Below are 21,630 nucleotides of genomic sequence, written 5' to 3'. Positions count from 1 at the left end.
AAGTTTCCAAGATCAATGAAGTCACGTGGGTTTTGGTGCTTACTATCTTAATTTAGCTTCTCGAGGCACCTTTTACTATTATTGTCACTATCCATAGGTATAAACGAACTTTCCATTTTGCATTTTTTCTCAATTTAATCGCTATCCTTGTTGTTAAGTAAGATAATGATAATATGCAGTTACCTTTGCTACATACTATATGATATTCATGAATGGTTTCGTAGGTGTTGGTACAGATGATGTGTATAAGTCCAATCTGTGGTACTTTGACCTTCTTTTGTTCCTGAAGGATAAAGAAACTCAAAGGACCTTATATTCAAATACTAAGGAGGTTTGTGAAACATAAAAACTTCTGAAATCCATTAACTGTAAATGTCATATTCAGTATAGACTCTCTCTCTCTCTCTCTCTCTCTCTCTCTCTCTCTCTCTCTCTCTCTCTCTCTCTCTCTCTCTCTCTCTCTCTCTCTCTCTCTCTCTCTCTCTCTCTCGCTCGCAAATTCTAAGGAGATGAGCGTATTACAGTATTTTCGTTTTGAAGTATTCAAGGAAACTCCCTCCACCCCTCCCACTTACACAGCCTCTTTTCTTGCGTGCCTGTTGCGACTTCCCTCCTGACCTGTATCTTCGATTTCACAATACGCATCTCTTTTAGTTTTCGTAAGGTAATTGTGCAGAATACAGCAAGTCATGGCTGTCGAATGTACATGTTCAATGTCATGATGAAGAATGCGGAACCGTGATGATATGACACCAAAAGCGTTTTTCACAATTCTCCTTACACGTCACAGTCAGTAGTTAAACACTTTCCTGGCATGGCATTCCTTTTGTGAGTAAGGTTTCATGAAATTTCCTGAGAGCAAAGTCCTCATATCCAACGAAGAGGGAAGATAATGCATTTTGTGACTCTTCTGGTACAGCAGGTGGCGGGATGTGCAGGTCTTCATTGCAAAATTTTTGTGAGGGATACGGGCTACCAAATAAGGTGGGTGAAGACAGCTGCCCCCTGGGTTGGATATCGAGAGTGAAAAGAGAGGGAAAACTATCACATTTAATATTGCAGCACAAGAAAATGTCACAAGATGTAGTAATCCACGCTCCTCCCTGGCGTCAGACGCACTTAGCAACGGCAGGCCACGGGTTAAAGGGGAACGAGCAGGTAGACTCGTTCGCCTGCCAACACTTGATGTTGTCACGTAATGTAGCGAGGCGAAAGGCCGAGCACAAGTGTTGCCTCCAGGAGGGCGAGGTCAGGGGCGTCACGGGTAGCATGGAGGAAATGTAGCCAAGGAATGTTGTATGGCTAGGCACACATCTGGTCTACAGTCTATTCAACCAGTAAGGCTAGATTGTAGAGAAGAACAGCAGAATATTGGAACAGCAGAGTTGCTAACCGGGCTGAGGCCAGCAGCAGTTCCCAGGAGCAGGGTAGATTGGCTGGAGAGACCACGGTAGTCGTGAGAACGCAGTCGAGTAACAGCTGAGTCTGCCAACACTATCACGTAATACCCGTAGGTCGGGTTAGGTACGAACCCTCTGTGTTTCGGAAGCGTGTGAGGAGGAGGAACGAAGCGAGTAACAGCTGTGAAAATAGGGAGTGTGTTTAATAGTCTTTCCTTGACAGATTTTCATAAAAACGTCTTACTTGAAGCACTCCTCCATCTGAAATGCGTCTATTCACTTCAAAATTTCATAAAAGAAACTCATACTTGGTACTGACAATGGCCAATAGCACAAGACTTTGAAAGCCATCGTAGTTGTAAACGTATGACCCAAAATTTAGTGGAGGTACAATATTCACGTGCTTACCATATATTGCATCTAGGCAGTTAGGAAAATTTCAAATGGTGTCGAAATCAGTAGCAATTTGTGTCCACTTGCCTTCATCAGATGGAAACTGAAAAGAAAAAAAAATGCACATACTACTTTCGAGACATTGCTAATTGTGTTCATGAGTTGTACGATTTTATGGTGTGTGTGTGTGTGTGTGTGTGTGTGTGTGTGTGTGTGTGTGTGTGTGTGTGCTGTATTCGTGGACTGTATTTGATTCTTGATTTCAATGTGTTCTCGTGTCATTCAGATAAAGAAAATTAGTTATCAGATGTCTTTTTTTATCATAAACTCTTTAATAACTATATTCAATTCTCACCTTCCTGTACTTATTTTGTAAGGCTCTTTTAATTGCATCATATGTTTCAGGTATGATTTGTCCTAGGTCTTGTACATAAATAGATACTGAACATTTCAGGTCTTCTTAGGAAAGACCCGTGACCAAAAAAACAGACTAGCCACTAGCCTTTCATTTGTTGTAATAGCCGTCCGCATGCGCGTCTTGCTTTTCATTGTGTGGACTTACTAAGGACAATAATTGCAAATACGTTTCCTCATTCACTCGTAGGATTTATTCATTTATTTTTTTTCCTGCAGCCAATTTTTAGCCCCACATTTTTCTGTCTTCTTTTCTTCTTCCTGTCTTTAATCAACACTGTAATGGCAGATTTAGCGAGAAATTTTATTTCTGTGTCGTCCATTGTAGAGGCCATGTTGATACGCATGCTATGCCGCACGTGCTTGAACTGAAGGCTTGCCTGAACAAACTAATATGTAGGGGTGGCTCCGGCCGTGCGTTCATACTACCTGAACGCATGGCCAGGCAGGCGGCCTGCGGGTGTATGGGGGGGGCTTTAGATACTGGCAGTTTCTTCTAATGCAGACATGCAGCCATGTAGTTGATAAAAAATAAATAAATACAAAAAAAAAATTCTACTCGTTAGTTATCTCTTCTGTTTTTTTTTTTTTTTTAATATTTGTAGTGACTCGCAAAACACTCTCTGCCACAGGACATTGTATTTATTTTAATGCGCATACATTGTTTTCATTCATTCTTAGAGTGGCTCTGAACATTTAAACAGCAGGGTTACCAGAAAGAAATTTGCTGAGTCCCAGCCCAGGTGTGTGTCTTACTATTCCTATTCACTGCCGAACTTTGTCATTATACTTGCCCTTTAGATAAATTTTAATCTTTTCTTTGTCTTTTTTTTTTTTTTTAATATTTGGAATGACTCACAAAACACTCTCTGCCACAGGATACTGTATTTTAATGCGAATACATTGTTTTCATTCATCGTATAGTGGCTCTGAGGACTGAAACAGCAGGGCTACCAGACAGAATTCTGCTGAGTCCCAGTCCAGGTGGGTGTCTCATTCTGCGTCATTGGTTACTAGAGAGACTAGGAACGTCACTGTCTTTTTATCAGTAAAAAGGAACACTTCACGTTTAGGTCGAGAGTATGTTGAGGATTCATGCGCACACTCTCAGTCACAGGACCGAGTCCAACTAGAGGCAAGCCAACACTCTCGATGTAGCCCTCCGCCTCGCACTGCTCTTCACCTCACACGGCTCTCCACTTCACACTTTTCGTACCGGGAGATGCCGCATTCTAGCATGCAGCGGACGTTGACATAACAGCCGTCTTTGCATCAGCACATCGTGACTAGGATAATGACTACTGTTTTGCTAATTAGCGATATTCATCAGTCTTCTACACTAAACGAACAAACTTCGAACGACTAAACGAACACAGCTTCCGTGATGTTTAACAAAGGGTCTCTTCCTACCTGTTCCAGTACTCAGCTTTTTATCACGCCAGCAGCAAGAACATTGTATTAAAGGTAGCGTTATATTTACAGGCTTAAACAAAAGTTTCACTCGTCAGTAAGTAAAATTTCTTTACATCCACAACAGCAAAATTCACTCGTTATGGGAACTGCAGTAACGTGGTGTATCCAAAATATTACAGCGAGCGAATGTAACTTCACTGCACTGTAGGATTGTGTTGTCTTGGTTACTGGAGTGCGTTAAGAATACGTCACTGACTTTTTATCGGTTAAACAGTGACACATTGTTTTCAGTTTGTTTTGAGTTTCGTGCACATACTCACGCAGCACCAAGTCCAACAGGAAACACGCCAGCCTCTCATTTGCCGCGCCCACTAACAGTTGCACGAACAGCACACTGTATACTGCATGCATACGGAGACGCCCCGCTTAACATACAACGAACGAAGACACAATAAGCATGTTTGTATTAACACCTCGTAATTAGGATGGTATGATGGATGGCGACATTCCATCAGATGAAAAACAGGTAAGTTTCCTAAAGCAAATGAACAAAGGAAAATTTCTGTGATGTTTAACAAAGTGTCTGTTCCTACCTATCCTTATCCTATCTATGGTTACATTCTTGTCCCTGCCTACGTATGGTTACAAGGGCTACATGTCGTTCCCTTTGTAAATGAGATACCAACTTAAAAGCAATTGAGGAAGACACATAACGAACAACGCTGGCTTCTCGGACCTGGGTCAGTGGGGTCCGTGTCTTAAGGACATCATGAACAGCGCCAAATATCCCTGTATTAATATCCCTTCTCGGGCCTGGGTCAGTGGGATCCGTGTCTTAAGGACATAATGAACAGTGCCAGATATCCTTGTGTTAATGCCGGTCAGTTAAGGGCCGTATTCCCTCACTTGTAATTAGTGGATTCAACTCCTGCCCCGCTTAAATTATTTATTTATTTATTTATTTATTTATTTATTTATTTTTTTATTATTTTGATCTTGAATTACATCTTATTTATGTTTTAATTTTACCTTTCATTTTAACATTATTGGTATTATTATGCCATGTTACCTTAATTGGTGTGGCACCATGCAATAATTTGTGTAATTATTTCACAACATATTTAAACATATATTCGTATATTTATATATTTCCATAAATACATACATATGTATAAATAGATGGTTGCAAGATACAAAGATTACCTGAACTTCTTAAACTCTGGTTTTAGGAAGAAGACAAGATATTATTTTCCATCAGCAAAATTGACTTCAATCCATTTTCTTTGCCTGAATAATAATCTGATGTAGTAAACTTTTTTTCTTGCTCTGGTGATGTCTGTGCTCTACCATTAAAATATCACATGGAACTCATCTTCTACGACAACAGCATCAGTTATTACGATTCCAATATTTTCTCCTAGTGCCACGATACGTACTGTAATTTATGTTATTGGCAATTTGTTACTTGTTTTGTTGCTTGTACGTAATTCATTTATCATAATGTGGTTTTTCATTGACAAGGTTATTATATACAGCTGTTAATTTCAATAAATAGCTTCAGCTGTTTATTGGATCGTAAACCATTGGTATTTTAATCTTAACTCAACTGGCTTTTTTTTTTTATTATGTTTGAATTGTAAAGTCCTTTGTTAGCCACACACCAGTTATGCCACATTCATAAAATAAATTCCTTACATATAATAGCCATGGTGCGAAACATAAACCTAACATATCAAGTTGTGAGAGACATTTATGCATAAAAAAAAAGTAAAATTAAATAAAAAGTAAAAATTCAGTTTCTTGATCATATATTAATCTTGACCAATAGTTAGTAATTTTATATTTAATATTCATTTTTTGCAATAATGAGTATTCATTTTTTGCAATAATGGGTATACTCAAAGTTTCCCACAAACAAGTTTTTACTTCTTTGAACATGCAAAATATCCTTTAGATAATCATTTGTAGCGATTCTGTTTCGTTCATAGTATCGTAGCCCAATATCTCTGTTTCGTAGACAATTGTAGGCAATTGTAGGTTATATATTTCTTGTCGTAAAACAAATTTACGACATATATCGATCAATGAGTTCATCGCTTTCTTTTAGTTTAACTCCATTTCATGAAACCTGGTATTACAATAATAAAAGACTATAAATAAGTAGTTGTATTAAATAACAAAATCTTTATTTTCCCCACCGATTCTGAGTTCACATACACTGGTTCCTAGTCTATTTCTACTAAAGATAAAAACTTTAGTTTTACCGCAGTTTACTTATTTATCTATTTATTTATATTTTTTTTTCAGTCGCTACAGCATCTTTACAAAGCTAACAAAACTTGTCTAATTTTCCGGTACCACACATCATAATGGTATTCTCACTTAATAATTTCAGATACCACAAATATTAAGATACCACAGATGTCCCCAGCTCACATTTCTCTTCTGGTATCGATCTTAAGTTTCTTGACACCCCCTCAACTTTTTCTTCATTATCTTCCGCAACACTCGCGATCTTAGATCTAATTTTTAATCTGAAGGCACTTCTCCTCTATTAAAACTTATCTTCTTTTCCTCACCGAAATACAGGTGTCTGAACCAACTCTATCTGTTTCCTCCTACATTATCCTCATTTTCGATCCAAAGATGGATGTTGCTTCTATGTGCGCAACGACTTAACCTGCTCTCGTGACCACGTACTTGAATTTTGCGAGTTTTCCACCATCCGGCTACGACTACAAAGTCACTCAATAACTAAATGTACTTGTGCTGCATACCTCTAACCTAACTCCTCTGACTATAAGATATTGTTTAACTACTTAACTTTCAAAGTAGAGCATATAATGACATTCTCCCCTTTTGCGAAGATCTCCATTCTTGAATATTTCAAGGTTCATCACCAGCTTTGGCTTTCATCTCCCTTCACTTACCATCCTTGCTAAACTAGCCTTGACTTCTGCAACACCCTGCTCGTATTCCTGACCGTCTTGGAGAAACACCCAACATTTTCAAACTTTTTCTTAAACCTCTAACACTTCTGCTTATGCTGTTACTTTATCTTCTCTGTTGTGCTCCTCCAATCATAATCTCATATCTGTATCTTGTCCTATCCTTCCAATCCTTACTCAGGATCCCCAAAAGTGGAGTTTCCTCTGGAGTTCTGCCTCTGCTAATTGGAGGGACCTGAGGAGGTGATAGTGACAGTGTCTAGCATGGAGGTGTACATTCCCCACTCTTTCTCTCGACCTAAACCTTCCAAACCTTGGTTCAACAAAGCCCTTTCTCGTGCTATACATGTTAGAGAGGTGGCCCATAAAGAGCACTTGTGCCTTCCATCACCTCAATCTCATGCAGTTTATATTTCTGCCCAGAATCATGCCAAGTCTGTTTTCCAACTAGGCAAAACCTCCTTCATCAAAAGAAAGTGTCAGAATCTTCCAAGATTTAACTCCCCTCGTGACTTTTGGCACCTATCCAAAATCATCTCCAATAACTTTGCTTCTTCATTTTTCCCTACTTTATTTCAACCTGATAGCATCACTGCCATCTCATCGATTTATAAATCTGAACTTTTTGCTCAAACCTTTGCGAAAAACTCTACTTGGATGAATCAAGGCCTGTTCCTTCCACTCCTCCACCCTTTGACTACTTTATGCTACCCATTAAAATCCTTCGTAATGATGTTTTCTATGCCCATGCTGCCCTAAACCCTCAGAAGTCTTATGGACATGATGGAGTCCTTCCTATTACTCTCCAAAAATGTGCCTCTGTGCTTGCACCTTGCCCAGTCAGTATTCTCAATCATTTATCCCTTTCTCTGGTCAACTCTGGAACTCCCTGCCTGCTTCTGTATTTCCACCTTCCTACGACTTGAATTCCTTCAAGAGGGAGGTTTCAAGACACTTATCCACCAATTTTTGACCACTGCTTTGACCCTTTTATGGGACTGGCATTTCAGAAGGAATTTTTTTATTAGATTTTTGTTGCCCTTGGACAGTATCCTTCCTACATAAAAAAAAAAAAACGCTGTCAAATTTGCTTGCATTCAGTCTGCTTTTAAAATGGGTGATCGTTTTAATTTTCTGCCCCTCTTGTTTTAATTTTCTGCCCTTCTAAAGCTTTTCCATCTATCTTGAGCAGGAAGATTCTTAAAGATATATCACTTCATAACCTTCTATCTAATCACCAGTATGGGATCCGTCAAGGCTGCTCTATTGTTGATCTTTTTGGCCTTCCTAACAGAATCTTTGTCATCCTCTTTTAGAGATTTTGGTGAAACTTTTGCTATTGCCGTAAATGTATCAATAGCTTTCAACAGAGTTTGGCAAAAAGCTTTGATTTCCAAACTATCCTCCTACGTCTTCTATTCTTCTCTCTCTAACTTCATCTCAAATTTCCTTTCCAATTGTTTTATTGCTGCTTTTTTTTTTTTTTTATGTAGAAGGGACACTAGCCAAGGGTAACAAAAATCCAATATAAAAAAAAGCCCACTGAGATGGAAGTCCAAGAAGGGGTCTAAAGCGGTAGCCAAAAATTAAAGGATAAGTGTCTGGAAACCTCCCTCTTGAAGGAATTCAAGTCATAAGAAGGTGTAAATACAGAAGCAGGCAGGGAGTTCCAGAGTTTATCAGAGAAAGGGATGAATGATTGAGAATACTGGTTAACTCTTGCATTAGAGAGGTGGACAGAAGGGATGAGAGAAAGAAGAAAGTCTCGTGCAGCGAGGTCGTGGGAGCAGAGGAGACATGCTGTTAGTGAGATCAAAAGAGCAGTTAGCATGGAAATAGCGGTAGAAGACAGCTAGAGATGCAACACTGCGGCAATGAGAGAGAGACAGAAGACAGCCAATTAGAGGAGAGGAGTTGATGAGACGAAAAACTTTCGATTCCACCCTGTCTAGAAGAGCGGTATGAGTGGAACACCTCCAGACATGTGAAGCATACTCCATACATGGACGGAGTTAGCAGCTGAAAAAGGGGGGGGAGTAAAACTGGCAGAGACGTCTCAGAACGCTTCACTTCATAGAAGTTGTTTCAGCTAGAGATGAGATGTGTTCCAGAGAGATGTGAGGTGTTTCCACTTCAGATTATAAGTAAAGGACAGACCGAGGATGTTCAGTGCAAAAGAGGGGGCAGTTGAGTGTCATTGAACAAGAAGAGATTGTTGTCTGGATGGTTATGTCGTGTTCATAGATGGAGGGATTGAGTTTTTGAGGCATTGAACAATACCAAGTTTGCTCTGTCCCAATCAGAAATTTTAAAAAGATCAGAAGTCAGCCGTTCTGTGCCTTCCCAGCCTGAAATGTTTACTTCCTGAAGTGTTGGGCTTCTAAGAAGAGACGTGGAGAATTGCAGGGTGGTATCATCAGCGTAGCAGTGGATAGGACAAGAAGTTTGGTTTAGAAGTTTATTGATGTTTAGAAGTTTATTGATGAATAATAAGAAGAGAGTAGGTGACAGGACAGAACCCTGAGGAACACCACTGTTAATAGATTTAGGAGAACAGTGACCGTCTACCACATCAGCAATAGAACGGTCAGAAAGGAAACTTGAGATGAAGTTACAGAGAGAAGGATAGAAACCGTAAGAGGGCACTTTGGATATCAAAGCTTTGTGCCAGACTCTATCAAAAGCTTTTGATATATCCAAGGCAACAGCAAAAGTCTCACCAAAATTTAAAAATAGGGTAACCAAGACTCAGTAAGGAAAGCCAGAAGATCAACAGCAGAGCGGTCTTGATGGAACCCATAATGGCGATCAGATAGAAAGTTGTGAAGTGATTGATGTTTAAGAATCTTCCTGTTGAGGATAGATTAAAAAAAAACTTTGAATAGGTAGGAAATTAAAGCAATAGGAACTTCTTAGGAACAGGCTGAATGTAGGCAAACTTTCAGCAAGAAGAAAAGAAGGCAAGGTGCAAGCACGGAGGCACAGTTTCGGAGAACAATAGGAGGGACCCCATCAGGTCTATAAGCCTTCCGAGGGTTTAGGCCAGCGAGTGTATTGAAAACATCTTTGCGAAGAATTTTAATAGGTAACATTAAATAGTCGGAGGGTGGTGGGAGAGGGAGGAAAAAGCCCAGAATCGTCCAAGGTAGTTTTTAGCAAAGGTTTGAGCTTTAGAAATAGATGTGATAGCAGTGGTACCATCTGGTTGAAATAAAGGAGAAAAAGAAGAAGAAGCAAAGTTATTGGAGATATTTTTGGTTAGATGCCACAAGTCACGAGGGGGGAAAGATTTTGATACTTTCTCTTAATGAATGAATTTTTGGCTAGTTGAAGAACATACTTGGCATGATTCAGGACATAAATTTTAAGTACATGAGATTCTGGTGATGGAAGGCTTAAGTACTTTTTGTGGGCCACCTTTCCATCATGTATAGCACGAGAACAAGCTGTGTTAAACCAAGGTTTGGAAGATTTAGGCCGAGAAAAAGAGTGAGGAATGTACGCCTCTATGCCAGACACTATCACCTCTGTTTTTTTTTTGTTTTTTTTTTTCTTTATGTAGGAAGGATACTGGCCAAGGGCAACAAAAATCTAATAAAAAAAAATGCCCACTGAAATGCCAGTCCCTAAAAGGGTCAAAGCAGTGGTCAAAAATTGGTGGATAAGTGTCCTGAAACCTCCCTCTTGAAGGAATTCAAGTCATAGGAAGGTGGAAATACAGAAGCAGGCAAGGAGTTCCAGAGTTTACCAGAGAAAGGGATGAATGATTGAGAATACTGGTTAACTCTTGCGTTAGAGAGGTGGACAGAATAGGAGTGAGAGAAAGAAGAAAGTCTTGTGCAGCGAGGCCGCGGAAGGAGGGGAGGCATGCAGTTAGCAAGATCAGAAGAGCAGTTGGCATGAAAATAGCGGTAGAAGACAGCTAGATATGCAACATTGCAACGGTGAGAGAGGGGCTGAAGACAGTCAGTTAGAGGAGAGGAGTTGATGAGACGAAAAGCTTTTGATTCCACCCTGTCTAGAACAGCAGTATGAGTGGAACCCCCCCAGACATGTGAAGCATACTCCATACATGGACGGATAAGGCCCTTGTACAGAGTTAGCAGCTGGGGGGGGTGAGAAAAACTGGCGGAGACGTCTCAGAACACCTAACTTCATAGAAGCTGTTTTAGCTAGAGATGAGATGTGAAGTTTCCAGTTCAGATTATAAGTAAAGGACAGACCGAGGATGTTCAGTGTAGAAGACGGGGACAGTTGAGTGTCATTGAAGAAGAGGGGATAGTTGTCTGGAAGATTGTGTCGAGTTGATAGATGGAGGAATTGAGTTTTTGAGGCATTGAACAATACCAAGTTTGCTCTGCCCCAATTAGAAATTTTAGAAAGATCAGAAGTCAGGCGTTCTGTGGCTTCCCTGCGTGATATGTTTACCTCCTGAAGGGTTGGACGTCTATGAAAAGACGTGGAAAAGTGCAGGGTGGTATCATCAGCATAGGAGTGGATAGGACAAGAAGTTTGGTTTAGAAGATCATTAATGAATAATAAGAAGAGAGTGGGTGACAGGACAGAACCCTGAGGAACACCACTGTTAATAGATTTAGGAGAAGAACAGTGACCGTCTACCACAGCAGCAATAGAACGGTCAGAAAGGAAACATGAGATGAAGTTACAGAGAGAAGGATAGAAACCGTAGGAGGGTAGTTTGGAAATCAAAGCTTTGTGCCAGACTCTATCAAAGGCTTTTGATATGTCCAAGGCAACAGCAAAAGTTTCACCAAAGTCTCTAAAAGAGGATGACCAAGACTCAGTAAGGAAAGCCAGAAGATCACCAGTAGAGCGGCCTTGACGGAACCCATACTGGCGATCAGATAGAAGGTTGTGAAGTGATAGATGTTTAAGAATCTTCCTGTTGAGGATAGATTCAAAAACTTTAGATAAGCAGGAAATTAAAGCAATAGGACGGTAGTTTGAGGGATTAGAGCGGTCACCCTTTTTAGGAACAGGTTGAATGTAGGCAAACTTCCAGCAAGAAGGAAAGGTAGATGTTGACAGACAGAGCTGAAAGAGTTTGACTAGGCAAGGTGCAAGCACGGAGGCACAGTTTCGGAGAACAATAGGAGGGACCCCATCAGGTCCATAAGCCTTCCGAGGGTTTAGGCCAGCGAGGGCATGGAAAACATCATTACGAAGAATTTTAATACGAGGCATGAAGTAGTCAGAGGGTGGAGGAGAGGGAGGAACAAGCCCAGAATCGTCCAAGGTAGAGTTTTTAGCAAAGGTTTGAGCAAAGAGTTCAGCTTTAGAAATAGATGTGATAGCAGTGGTGCCATCTGGTTGAAGTAGAGGAGGGAAAGAAGAAGAAGCAAAGTTATTGGAGATATTTTTGGCTAGATGCCAGAAATCACGAGGGGAGTTAGATCTTGAAAGGTTTTGACATTTTCTGTTAATGAAGGAGTTTTTGGCTAGTTGGAGAACAGACTTGGCATGGTTCCGGGCAGAAATATAAAGTGCATGAGATTCTGGTGAAGGAAGGCTTAAGTACCTTTTGTGGGCCACCTCTCTATCATGTATAGCACGAGAACAAGCTGTGTTAAACCAAGGTTTAGAAGGTTTAGGACGAGAAAAAGAGTGAGGAATGTACGCCTCCATGCCAGACACTATCACCTCTGTTATGCGCTCAGCACACAAAGACGGGTCTCTGACACGGAAGCAGTAGTCATTCCAAGGAAAATCAGCAAAATACCGCCTCAGGTCCCCCCAACTAGCAGAGGCAAAACGCCAGAGGCACCTTCGCTTAGGGGGATCCTGAGGAGGGATTGGAGTGATAGGACAAGATAAAGATATGAGATTGTGATCGGAGGAGCCCAACGGAGAAGAAAGGGTGACAGCATAAGCAGAAGGATTAGAGGTCAGGAAAAGGTCAAGAATGTTGGGCGTATCTCCAAGACGGTCAGGAATACGAGTAGGGTGTTGCACCAATTGCTCTAGGTCATGGAGGATAGCAAAGTTGTAGGCTAGTTCAGTCAGTGGATGGTCAGTGAAGGGAGAGGAAAGCCAAAGCTGGTGGTGAACATTGAAGTCTCCAAGAATGGAGATCTCTGCAAAAGGGAAGAGGGTCAGAATGTGCTCCACTTTGGAAGTTAAGTAGTCAAAGAATTTCTTATAGTCAGAGGAGTTAGGAGAGAGGTATACAACACAGATAAATTTAGTATGAGAATGACTCTGTAGTCGTAGCCAGATGGTGGAAAACTCGGAAGATTCAAGAGCGTGGGCACGAGAGCAGGTTAAGTCATTGCGCACATAAACGCAGCATCCAGCTTTGGATCGAAAATGAGGATAGAGAAAGTAGGAGGGAACAGAAAAGGGGCTACTGTCAGTTGCCTCAGACACCTGAGTTTCAGTGAGGAAAAGAAGATGAGGTTTAGAAGAGGAGAGGTGGTGTTCTACAGATTGAAAATTAGATCTTAGACCGCGAATGTTGCAGAAGTTAATGAAGAAAAAGTTGAGGGGGGTGTCAAGACACTTAGGGTCGTCGACGGAAAGGCAGTCCGACCTGGGGACATTTATGGTCCCCTCCCCAGATGGGGACTCCGAGGCTGGTGTAGGAGTCGCCATGATTTTAAAATTTTTTGAGTGAAGGGTGTGTGTGTTATTAGGTGCTTGTAGTTTTGTGTGGAGGAAGAGAGTTGTCTTTAGAGGGCAGGCTGTGACTACCCCCTTGTGTTGTGAGACACAAAGGGAAACGTTCATTGAGGTCACAGCTGGGTTTAATGATAAGTTCACAGCACCCCCTGAACAGTGCTTTAGACCTCACTGGGAGTAATTATCGTTTCGGCAGATGTCTACTGCCTCCTCCTGGGAAACTGCCTCCTCCTGTTATGCTCTCGGCACACAAAGACGGGTTCCTGACACGGAAGCAGTAGTCATTCCAAGGAAAATCACCTCCTCATGTCCCCCCAACTAGCAGAGGCAAAACGCCGGAGGCACATTTGCTTAGGGGGATCCTGAGGAGGGATTGGAGTGATAGGACAATATACAGATTTTGATCGGAGGACCCCAACGGAGAAGAGAGGGTGACCGCATAAGCAAAAGAATCAGAGGTCAGGAAAAGGTCAAGAATGTTGAGCGTATTTCCAAGACGGTCAGGAATACGAGTAGGGTGTTGCACCAATTGCTCTAGGTCATGGAGGATAGCATATCTCCAAGACGGTCAGGAATACGAGTAGGGTGTTGCACCAATTGCTCTAGGTCATGGAGGATAGCAAAGTTGAAGGCTAGTTCACGTGGATGGTCAGTGAAGGGAGAGGAAAGCCAAAGCTGGTGGTGAACATTAAAGTCTCCATAAAGAATGGAGATCTCTGCAAAAGGGAAGAGAGTCAGGATGTGCTCCACTTTTTAAGTTAAGTAGTCAAGGTCGTGATAGATGGTCACTGTTCTCTTAATTCTATTAACAGCGGTTTTCCTCAGGGTTATGTCCTGTCACCCACTCTCTTCCTTTTATTTTTTCGATGATTTTGTATTCCAAACTTCTTGTCCCATTAACTCTTACACTGATGATACCAATATGCACTTTTCCACGTCTTTTCGTCGACGTCCAACCCTTCAGGAAGTAAACAATTCACGCACGAAAGCCACAAAACTCATGACTTTGGATCTCTATAAAATTTGTGATTTTGGTAGAGCAAACTTAGTATTGTTCACTGTCTCAAAACTCATTTCTTCTGTCTATAAACTCAACAGAAATTTCCTGACAACTACTCCCTCTTCTTCAGTGACGCTCAACTGTCTCCCTCTTCTACACAAAATATTTTCGATTTCTCCTTTAATTATAAATAAAAGATAAACCGAAAATGTAAAGTTTCTAGTTTAGATTATACATGTAATCTAAACTGGAAACCTCACAATATTTTCGATTTCTCCTTTAATTATAAATAAAAGATAAACCGAAAATGTAAAGTTTCTAGTTTAGATTATACATGTAATCTAAACTGGAAACCTCACATCTCAGGTTTAGCTAAAATAACAGCTTCTATTAAGTTTTCTCACTTCTATTAAGTTTCCTCACTCCCTCCCACTAGCTAACTCTGTACAGAGGCCTTATCTGCCTGTGTATGGAGTATGCTTCACATAAATGGGGTGGTTCCATTCATCCTCTGTTTTAGAAAGAGTGGAGTCATAAGCGTTTCGTCTTAACACCTCTCCTCAGACTGACTGTCTTGTTTCCTTTTACCGTAATGTTGAATCTCTTGCTATATTCTACAGCAATTTTCAGGCTCACTGCCCTTCTGATCCTACTAACTTCATGCCTCACCTCCTCCCACAGCCTCGCTGCACAAGACTTTTTTTTTCTCTTATTCCTATTCTGTCCAACTTTCTAATGCAAGAGTTAACCAGTATTCTCAATCGTTTATCTTCCTTAGCTTTTTCTTGTTAACTCTGGAACTCCATGCCTGTTTCTTTATTACTTCCATCCTATAACTTGGACTCTTTCACGAGGGAGGTTTCAAGACACTTATTCTTCAATTTTCGATGATTCTCTTGACATCTTTTGGGTATTGGTACCTCAGTGTTTTTTTTTTTTTTCTCTCTCTCTCTTTTGTTTCCCTTGGCCAGTGACCCTATTCAATAAAAAAAAAAAGAGTTCACAAATCATCATTATAGTGTAAGTAAAGAAAAAACAATTCAATAACCCATGGTTCAATAATATGCAAAAAAAGTGAATAGATTTCCATCTCGTCTAACCGATACATTACACAAAAAGCGCTAGAGATCTATTAATTTAACACAATATCACATGGTATAATACATGCTCCTGAATAGTTGTTTTTGTTGAGAGAGAGAGAGAGAGAGAGAGAGAGAGAGAGAGAGAGAGAGAGAGAGAGAGAGAGAGAGAGAGAGAGAGAGAGAGAGAGAGAGAGAGAGAGAGATAATATTATACATTTAATTAGTTTCAGAAAGAAAATTATGGAATGCCATCGATTGCATCAAACTACCAACTTGTTTGATCGATCCAAGTTCGTTTGTATGTGGGTTGGAGGAATGTCAGCTCGCGCAATTGCTCAAGAAACTGGGGCCAGCGTTACCACAATATGTCGATGGATCAGGAGGTGGAGGAAAGAGGGTCACATAAACACCAAACCCCGTAGAGGAAGACCACGAAAAAATAAAATGTATATAATGAAATACTTGGGTGACCATATTATACCAACTTCTCAAGCAGTTTCCAATGTTTTCTCAAAAAAAACAACATATCTTTCTCCATGTATCTGTTTATCTCCCTTAGCTGACCTTTTATATCAACAAAATATAAATAGCGACATTCTTCATTTCCCATACATTAACAACTATATAAAAAGTGTTGAAGCCTACGAGGCCATGTTCTGTCCAGAAGCTGACCAATAAATCAATGACAGTTTCCTAAAATAAATATTTGAAATTAGGTAACGTATATGTATGCAACATAGAAAAGCTTTATTTTTTTTTTTTATGTTTTTCATATCAAATATCACTGAATCCTTTTCAAATAGTAACATCAACTGATTATGATTATCATCCAATTTATGTGTTGTATTTTGCCACAGAGCCAGACGCTAACCATGGTTAATTTACCTATGCATATGGTGAAATGTGCTTACTTAAGAAAAATAAATGGTAACGAAAGTTTTGTTGTTTTGAGTCTACTTACACGAAAGTTTTGTTGTTTTGAGTCTACTTACATTGGTTTATGCGTAGATGCACATAGAGAGAGAGAGAGAGAGAGAGAGAGAGAGAGAGAGAGAGAGAGAGAGAGAGAGAGAGAGAGAGAGAGAGAGAGAGAGAGAGAGAGAGAAACACAAGAACATAATAATAAAAAAAAAATAAATAATAAGGGAAGCTGCAATAAGCCATCAAACATATACATGGCAGTCCCTGTATGAAATATACTTACCTATCTCCACCTATCATCCCCAGTCATAAATCTGTTTAATCTTCTCTTAAAGCTTCCTAATGGCTTGATCGATGAGTCCGTTCCATTCATCTACCACTCTATTTGAGAACAAATTCCTTCTTATCTCTTTTATTTATTTATTTTTTTTTCAAGATTGAATCCGTTATTTCTTGTTTTATCCTGGTTATTGAACATAAGGATTTTGTTCATGCTCCTCTTGTTATAACCCTTATACCATTTAAAGGCTTCTCTCAGGCCCCATCTTAACCTACGTAAGGAATACCCCTCCTCTCCTGTATCCTTTTAGTCATTTTCGTTTGTACTGATTCAAGTAGACTTTGATATTACTTTGGGACTTGTACTTCTAACACTCCTAACAATTAATCCTAATACCCTATTTGTACTATTTCTGGCCTCTATGCATTGCTTTCTCAGACGGGGTTCAGATCTAACTATAACTCCTAAATCTTTTTTCGTACCCTAAACTTACTAGAGCTCCGTTGTTTATTGTGCACCAACTGTGTAGGTTTCCTGAACAGTTGGTACATTGTTACATTGCATTTATTGATATTAAACTGCATTTGCCATCTGCCTGTCCATTCGTTCTTCCTATCCAAATCTGCCTCAAAGGGGATGGCAACCAATTCTGACCTACCTATCTTCGTGTCATTTTCAAATTTACTAACATCACTACTATCCACTATCCAAGTCATTGATATATATTACAAACAACAATGGTCCTAATACTGATCCCTGTGGCACCCCACTAATTACTTGACCCCACTGGGATTTAGAGTCATTTATTACAACTTTCTGTCGCCTGTCGCTTAGCCACGACTTTATCCAGTCTAACGTCTTCACATATGGGTCATGTAATTAGTGGCGTGCCACAGGGATCAGTATTAGGGCCATTGTTATATATATATATATATATATATATATATATATATATATATATATATATATATATATATATATATATATATATATATATATATATATATATATATATATATATAACAATGACTTGGATAGTGGAATTAGTAGTGATGTTAGTAAATTTGTGGATGACACAGATAGGTAGATTAATTAGGGCAGAATCGGATGCCATCGCCTTGCAGGCAGATTTAGATAGGATGAATGAATGGACGGACAGATGGCAAATGCAATTTAATATCAATAATTGCAAAGTACTTAGCGTAGGTAGAAGAAACCCACACAGTATGTACACATTAAACAACCAAACTCTGTTATGTACAGGGTACAAGACATATTTAGGAGTTATAGTTAGCTCTGAACTCCGTCTAGGAAAACAATGCATAGAGGCCAGAAACAGGGCAACTGGGATTCATTTTTAGAAGTGTTAAAAGTAGAAGACCGAAAGTAATATTAAAGTTAAACTTGGCGCTGGTCAGACCTCATCTAGACTACGCTGTGCAGTTCTGGTCCTCACATTACAGGAAAGTTATAGGTCTATTGGAATCAGTACAGAGGAGAATGACTAAAAGGATACAGGGGATGAGGAGTATTCCTTACGAGGCGAGACTGAAGTTGTTGAATTTACATTCTTTAGAGAGACGTAGGTTAAGAGGGGACCTGGTAGAAGTCTTTAAGTGGTATAAGGGTTATAACAAAGGGGATGTAAGCAAAATTCTTAGGATCAGCAACAAGGGTAGAACAAGAAATAACGGATTCAAGCTTAAAAATTTAGGTTTAGGAAGGAGATAGGATAAAATTGCTTCACAAATAGAGTGGTAGATGAGTGGATTGGACTCAGTAATCATGTTGTTAGTGCTAGGACATTAGAAAGCTTTATGAAAAGTTTAGACAAATTTATGGATGGGGATAATAGATGGAAATAGGTATGTATATTTCATACAGGGACTTCCACTTGTAAGCCTGGTCTCTTCTTGCAGCTTCCCTTATTTCTTATGTTCTTATCTATTCCGTGCTCCCTAACCTTTCTCAGGAGTCTCTGATAAGGTACCTTGTCAAACGCTTTACTGAAGTCCAGATATAGGATGTCATATCTATTACCATTATCTGCCGCCTCGTAAACTTTACTGTAAAAAACGTATCAAGTTTGTCAGGCAAGACTTCCCCCTTCGTGAAGCATACTGCGACTGATTTATCAAATTATGTTTGGCTAAATACTCCTTAAAATTCTTCGCTATTACTGACTCCATTATTTTGCCTTCAACAGAAGTTAAGCTTGACAGGTCTATAATTAGACGTTAAAGTCTATTTATCAAGTTAAAGTCTTCTTTCTTAAATATGGATATTACATTAGCCTGCCTCCACATAACCGGTACCTCACTTGAGTTAAGTGACCTCCTAAAGACAGAAACTAACGGTTCACTAATAACCTCTTTGCATTCTTAAATACTTTTGGATATATTTCATATGGTCCTGGTGTCTTGAACTTTTCCAGCCTATCTATATCCTGTTCCACTATATCCTTAGTTATAAAAGTTTTTACCAGCTTCACTCCTTTCTGTTCTAAACTTCTGCTCACTTTTCAGCATTTCCTGCATGCTCTTCCGGGTGAAGACAGTTAAAAAATACTCGTACAGTATTTTACGAATGTTCTCCTTAGAGTTAACCGGCTCCCCATCTTCTACCTTTAATGGACCTATTATTTTCTTTATATTATTCGTCCTAAATACCTGAAAAAATCACATGGGGTCCGTCTTCACCTGGTTGGCTACCTTTAATTCATAACTGTTCTAAGTTTTCCTCATTAACTTCCTGACTGCTCTAATTAATTATATTCTGGCCTTAACACTTCTTCCCCTGCCTTTGGTATCTTATATATACTTCTCTTCAGCCCAATGTAGTCTTTTAACATAATAATCATCCATTTAAGAACATTATTCTGTGATCTTATTGCTCTATAAGGGATGTTTGCTAACTGTCCGGTATGTAATTTATCAACGAAATATTTACACAACTCATCTATACCTACATACTCTTACTTTTTTTTTTTTTTTATTTCGAGCCCCTCCATCCTCTCCATTCCATCTTCTACTCATCTCGACCTCACCTCGTCCATCCCAGCATGACCTACCTCCGACATACTCACACATATCTCCCGCTCTCTCACTCCTCCGACTCTTCCGGACACTTTTCCCTTCCTAAGAGAGAGAGAGAGAGAGAGAGAGACCTACCGACATTTTACCACAGATGCGCTGCCAAAATTTTTTTTTTTAATTCACACACACACACACACACACACACACACACACACACACACATATTACACACACACACACACATATATTATATATATATATATATATATATATATATATATATATATATATATATATATATATATATATATATATATATATATATATATATATATATATATATATATTTTTTTTCTATTAGATGACTTACACTTACATATAATGAGGATAATATGCATATTTACAATTACAAGTCAAGGTCCATTGACCCTAAGCTTCTTTATGGGTCTGTGGCTTTTATATTTAATGAATCGTCACAAGGGGACGGGTATTTTACCAGCAGCTTATCCATAATAATAGATACGTTGATCTATCATATATATATATATATATATATATATATATATATATATATATATATATATATATATATATATATATATATATATATATATATATATATATATATATATATGCTACAAGCACGGGTTGAAGTTGGTTCACTAAGGGTGTATTGTACTCTTTTTTGTAGCATAAGGTAGTGATACGAGTATGAAATAAAATTTACAATCATTATCAAACTAAATATTCACTACCTGAAGTGGGCATAGCGCGTGCAACTTATCTAGGACACAGTAATCCCGCTTGAGTTCAAGTAAGTATGTACAGTTAACGTAACATAAACAAGCTATTAAGCAATAAAGGAAACCAAAGGTGACGAAACATATACAAGTTAATAAGCAACAAAATGAAAGTAACATGTACTAAATAATAAGTAATAAATGAAAACATATACATACCCAAAATACAACACAAATATAAGTAGCTCAGGCGTGTACGTAATGAAGAGTATGTACGTCACGTCTTCTAATTCACGTCGAGGTTACCGAATCCAGGCAGCAGCAGGAAGGATGGCTCCAACTGCGAGAAGCAAGTGTGACTGACGAGGTGTGCAGGTGGAAGTCAGTCGTCAGCTCGGTTAGCTCGATCGAGACGTGAGTTGAGACGTGTTTCCAAAGCTTCGTCTCTATGATGCCGCCACGATGGTCGAGACGGTATTCGAAGCCGATGGTTAGTTGGAGAGATTAATGGTTGGCGTGGTATAAGGGCCCTAATAATATATATATATATATATATATATATATATATATATATATATATATATATATATATATATATATATATATATATATATATATATATATATATATATATATATATATATATATATATATATATATATATATATATATATATATATATATATATATATATATATATATATATATATATATATATATATATATATATATATATATATATATATATATATATATATATATATAACAGAGTAATAACAATAGTAATAATAATAATAATAATAATAATAATAATAGTAATAATAATAATAATAATAATAATAATAATAATAATAATAATAATAATAATAATAATTATAATAATAATAATAATAATAATAATAATTATTATTATTATTATTATTATTATTATTATTATTATTATTATTATTATTATTATTATTATTATTATAATCATTATAATAATAATAACAATAACAACAATAATATTAATGATATAGTAAAATTAATGAAATAATATAATAATAAAAATAATATAATAATAATAAAAGTTATAATGGTAATTATAATAATAGTGTAGGTTAATAATAATAATATTAACAATGGCAACTGCATTAATAACAATAATAAAACTAAGACATTATAGTAACAATAGAATATTAATAGTAATAATAATAATGATAGCAACAACTGTATCATTAACCATCGTGTATATAAAACATTATATAAGTCGTAGTAATGACAATGCATAAGTGGTAATAATAATAATAATAATAATAATAATATTAATAATAATAATAATAATAATAATAATGATAATAATAATAAACGGAAGACTGAAGTAAA

The 21,630-nt window shown here is 38.2% G+C and overlaps 2 long non-coding RNA genes across 2 annotated transcripts; one reads left to right on the top strand and one right to left on the bottom strand.

Annotated features, from left to right (window-relative positions):
• Positions 1-513: 513 nt before the first annotated feature.
• LOC135110044 (uncharacterized) lies at positions 514-20,717 on the bottom strand. The gene is made up of 3 exons (XR_010273057.1): positions 20,485-20,717; positions 1,809-1,896; positions 514-1,581 (listed from the first exon to the last, which is right to left on the bottom strand). It is a non-coding gene; the product is annotated as an uncharacterized LOC135110044 (long non-coding RNA).
• Positions 2,897-16,274, top strand: LOC135110043 (uncharacterized). Its single transcript, XR_010273056.1, has 3 exons — positions 2,897-2,950; positions 3,132-3,191; positions 15,514-16,274. It is a non-coding gene; the product is annotated as an uncharacterized LOC135110043 (long non-coding RNA).
• Positions 20,718-21,630: the final 913 nt, after the last annotated feature.

The sequence above is a fragment of the Scylla paramamosain genome, chromosome 19 (genome assembly GCF_035594125.1).
Source record: "Scylla paramamosain isolate STU-SP2022 chromosome 19, ASM3559412v1, whole genome shotgun sequence".
In the NCBI taxonomy this organism is placed as follows: Eukaryota; Metazoa; Arthropoda; class Malacostraca; order Decapoda; family Portunidae; genus Scylla; species Scylla paramamosain.
Note: the sequence above shows the minus strand (reverse complement) of the source record. Positions and strands in the feature narration are given on the sequence as shown.